Raw genomic sequence first — 5,439 nt, 5'->3', positions numbered from 1 at the left:
TACACATGAAAATCATTGGTTTGATATAAGACAGAGTTTAATGATAGCGTAGACATCCAATCAGATTATTTTGAAGTACTAAATTATATCAGTAGTTAAAAATTTATAGACTGATTTAATAAGATATATAGTTGTCATTGGTTGACAGTGTAAAATAAAGGTCAGTTCATATCCCCTTTTCTCGTAGTACTTATCTTAAATATAGTCCTTGTAAAAGAATAATTCAAGTTTTTTCAATTGATAATGGTTAAATAGTTTTTGTTGTATTTTTATCTATTACATATAAATTCTTTTGTGTCTCCAAACTATTCTCATCAAAATTTATAAGCAAATCAAAATTTAATAATCACATTTATGTTTTTATAAGCAAATCAAAATTTAATAATCACATTTATTTCATAACTAATTAATGTTTAATTTTATCCATATTCATACATAATCATAAATAGAAAAAAAATTAGGTGAATACTCTGGTATCGTTGAATTTAATTGAGTATCAAGATCTTCATCCAATCAAATAAGATTATTAATGTCATTTTTTAAATTATTTTATTTTAAAATAAATCAAATTTTTTAATTAATTTGCAAAGATACTAGGTATCCAACTACTTGTTTTATCAAAAAGTTATTTGTATTTAGTTACCAATATTATTTATCATTTAATAGGAATAAAAATGTATTAATTATAAAAATATTCGGCAAGGAATATTGGAAGTATAGATGTAAATTTAAACTTCAAACAAATTACCGAGACAGAGAAGGAGGAACTTGTCAAAGAATTAACAAAAGAAGAAATACAATGAGCTGTGTGGGATTGCGACAGTTCAAAAAGCCCAGGTCCCGATTGTGTGAGCTTAGGCTTTGTTAAGGAATTTTGGATCGAGATCAAAGGAGACTTTATTAGAGTTTTGGAAAATTTCCATAGACATGGGAGGATGGTTAGAGGGGCAAACTCGTCTTTCAACGTGTTAATCCCGAAGAAGCGGAACCCTTCAAAATTGGACGACTTTAGGCCTATTTCTCTGATCGGGTGTATGTACAAGGTAATTGCTAAGGTGCTAGCAAACAAATTGAGAAAAGTGATGGGATCAATCATATCAGATACTTAAATTGCCTTCATAACAAGGAGACAAATTCTGGATGGTATATTAATCGCAAATGAAGTTGTGGACGAAGCAAGACGAAAGAAAAAAGAAGCGATTCTATTTAAGGTGGATTTTGAAAAGGCATACGAGTCTGTTGATTGGAATTTTTTAGAAGTCATGATGGTTAGAATGGGCTTCCACGAGAGATGGAGGAGGTGGATTTTAGAATGCCTGAAAACCTCAATGATTTCAGTGTTGGTAAACGGAAGCCCGACAAAAGAATTCAAGGCAGGGAGAGGATTGAGGCAAGTAAACCATTTGTCTTCGTTCTTATTCCTATTGGTTGCAGAAGGCTTTAACCTTCTCATGAATAGAGCAGTCGAGCATGGAAATTATTCAGGTTTCAAATTTGAAAAAGGAAAGGAAAATATTACACACCTCCAGTATGCTGACGACCCACTAATTGTTGGAGGAAAGAAGTGGGGAAATATTAGAAGCATAAAGGCAAACCTGTTACTATTTGAATTGATGCCGGGGCTGAAAGTCAACTTTCAGAAAAACTGTATTTTTGGTGTTAACGTCTGCCCGTACTGGCTCCGAGAAGCAGCGAAATCCTTAAACTGTAAGGTGGGCTCGTTACCATTTGTATACTTGGGGATTACCATTGGAGCCAATCCAAGATCGAAGAAGACTGGGCAACCAGTGTTGGAGGTTGTGAAATCAAGACTGTCCAGCTGGAAGCACAAACACCTTTTGATTGGAGGTAGAGTGGTAATGTTAAAATATGTCTTGTCATCTGTTGGAGCGGTAAAGCGGCAAGCAACAAAAGATTTGGAAGTATTTATCCGGGAATTATCGTGTCCACAGAGATCGGTGAGAAGAACTGCCGTTCGACTATCTCGTGTTCTAAGTTTCATGAATTGGGTGCGGAAAGTAAATGCGGGAAAAGTAAATAAAAGCAGATAAACAATCTCAATAGTCTAAGAGAAATAGTTATGGAATTGCATTTCGTTCTACCCGTCGAATACTTAAATCTGAAGATCTATCGCTCTACACTCACAATACGCATCAACATCACCGGGCATCACTCGAGATGCCACATCGGTGCCCATGTCTGCAACACCGACGAAAGCTCAATCGTACTATTCACATCAGCGATTTCTCCACCGACACAAACAACACGGAGGCATTAGACTCGATACCCACTATGATTGTTAGTCCTGAATCCATGTCTGCAACCCAGAAACTAACAGTTATCATTCCTAATCAAGATCTATGGTGTCCATGTCTGCAACAACACAAATCCAGAGCATTTAAGCAAAAAGATCAAGAACAACAACAATGATGATTTGTAAAGCGAATATATAAACGATCCCAAGATCCACAAATATACATACAATAAGAGTAGAAACATACATACAACACCCACCATTGGAATGAAACAAAGGGAAGAGAGAAGATGAACCGGAAAGATCTCACCGGTACAATGAAATCGAGTCAGATCCATGATCAATCCACATGACGTCGCACCCAATGGTGTTTCCTAAGCCTCTAAACTACCAAAAAAGGATCAGAGCTCAACTTGTCAAGAAGAGGTGATAAAAAACCTAAAAAATCTGTTATTAACTATTTATACAAAACTGAGTTTCGCAGTGGGCGCGACGCGCCCTACTTCGGTGCGACGCGCCCTATATAAATTTACCAAACCGCCCTAGCGCGCGACGCGCCCTAACTTCTGCCAGACTAAGCTCTTCAAACTCAAAGAGGGCGCGACGCGCCCTACAGCGCGCGAAGCGCCCTGCACCAGAACAGCAGAATTATTTCCTCAAGGCTCTCGCAGCCGTGTCTTCGACACTTTATTCCTCAAGGCTCCGAAAACGCAAGAATACCTACAAAAATACAACAAAACTATCAAACGGTATAAAAGTGTATGAAAATACAAGTATTTGTAAAGTAAACGTAATTACACAAAAACGGGGAATTATTCAAACGGTATTAACAAAAAGCATTGATAAGTGCCACTATTTACATACACAAAATAACTACAATTTGGCACTTAACATCATCCATCCCAATTTATTTCTTATCCATCTTCAAAGCTTCTTCAGGTATCCTCGCTGAACTCGAATCTTTATTTAAACACTTTCTTTGGGGGGCAGTGAAGAGGTGAGAAAAGTTAGTTGGGTCAAATGGGATAAAGTTTGTAGACCATTAGAGGAGGGTGTGGTGGGCATAAAAAATTTGAGAGTTTTCAACTTAGCTTTACTAGGCAAGTGGGTGTGGAAAATTAGGAAGGAAAGAACGGGGTTATGGTATAAAATTTTGAATGATAGATACGGTGGAAATTGTGGAGTCAATAGAATGAGCGATGTCAATAACTCGTTATGGTGGAGGGATATTTGTCTCATAGATATAGGAGACCGTGAATAGTCATAAGTATATTCAGTGAAGGAAATGTATAAGTTGCTGAGAGCGGAAGATACGATAGTATCGTCTAGGTCCTGGTCCGTCGTGCGGCATAAATCAATACCCTCAAAAGTATCATGCCTAGTGTGGAGGCTATTTCATAATAGACTCCCAACTAGAGACAACCTACTAAGAAGAGGCATTATAAATCAGGATAACCACCAGTGTGTAGGTGGTTGCGGTCAGGATGAATCGGCCTCACATTTGTTCTTTGAGTATCCTTATTTTGCATGTGTATGGGACTATGTCATGAGGTGGTTTAGGCTGCTGGCGGTGCTCCCTAAAGGCTGTTGGGATCACTTTGAGCAATTTGGAGCTATTCTGGATGGAGGCAGTAAAGTTGTTACAAGAGTTAGAGTAATATGGTTCGCTTGCATTTAGAGTATCTGGAAAGCTCGCAACAATATAATCTTCAAGAACAAGGCCACATCTGCTGAGCAATTATTTGAAGATATTCAAAGACTATTCTGGAACTGGTTGAGTATCAAACACAAAGCAACAATTTGCAATCAATCCTAATGGTTCTTGAACCCAAGAATCATACTTGGATAGGCCACTAGCCTTTTGGTTTTTTTTCCAGGTGCATATTTGCTGCTGAGGCGCTTCAGCTGCATCGTTCTTCTCATTCTCGGCGGCGTTGATGTTCAAGCATTCTTTCTATCTCTGCTTATGTCAATCCCCAAGCTAGGATAGAATTTCTTGGTTGCAGTTAGTGACTTCTCGCGCGTTTATGTGCAATTTGATTGTTCCGTCGTCAAGTTGTTTTCCGGTTGAGGATACTTTCCGCAGCGATATCTTTTGGTAGATTCTGGGGTGTTGGTGTTGTTTCTCTGCCCCCACAAAAAATTAATCTATGGTTTGAGGCCATTTACCTTGCCATATCATGGAACCTCAGTTCGATTTTTTATCATTGTATTGTTTAGGGGGTTTCTGCCTTAAGGGTGATATAGTGGACTGACATTGAATTATATTCGGTGTGGATATGTATAATTTGGTTCTCTTTTCCCCTTGGATTTCAGACACTGTAATGTTTTCTACAGCATACCTTATGCTGATTTTTTAATAAATTTTGCCTCTTGAAAAAAAATTTATCAAATAGAAATTAGTGTTTAGTATTTACCAAAATTTTTGATTATTTTTATAAGAGTGAAAGCAGATTTTAGCCACTCACAAAAATTACATAATTTTAATTAATTTTTTTAAAAAAATTATTTTTTAAATATCATAGTGGCTTTGCATATTTTAATTTCAAATAATTTTAAATTTTAATTATTTCATTTTATGTTTCTATAATTTTAATCTTTAATCTTAGGTTTTGAACCACTGTCTCCAAATTGTTTGGCAAAATAGATAACCACCTGACTATTATGCCTTATAATTTTATGATTTACATATATTAAATATATATTTATTAGACTAACTTATTTTTTTGAAATATTGTTAATAAATTAGTATTAAAATGTATTTAGATTTAATTATTAAATTCACACACATAAAATCATGGAAATATATTCAAATAAATTAATTTAATATAATATTATTTAAACGTGTGAATTTTATACATATAAATATAACAAATTAATAAATATGGAGCTTCTACGGTAAAATTGTAAAAATTACCGTTTTGAAAAAATCATTCGAGGGCCGATCCAGAGTGTTACATGAGGATGTGCAGTTCTTATTCTTTAGATTAATCTAACGGTGGTACGTGGTTATCCCCTAGGTACGTGGTTCGATTCCTGCGGGAGGCAAAAATAATATTTTCTGGGCAGCCGGTAAACGGACCTAGGGGGAGTATTGATTAAGCTGGTGACATGCTCGATTGGCCGACACGATTGATGCGTGTAGCGGATATCGGGGTGCTACATGAATCATGTCACTTTAAATT

Source organism: Vicia villosa, unplaced genomic scaffold (genome assembly GCF_029867415.1).
Source record: "Vicia villosa cultivar HV-30 ecotype Madison, WI unplaced genomic scaffold, Vvil1.0 ctg.001801F_1_1, whole genome shotgun sequence".
NCBI lineage: Eukaryota > Viridiplantae > Streptophyta > Magnoliopsida > Fabales > Fabaceae > Vicia > Vicia villosa.
The sequence above is the reverse complement of the archived record's forward strand: the minus strand, read 5'-3'. Positions refer to the sequence as shown.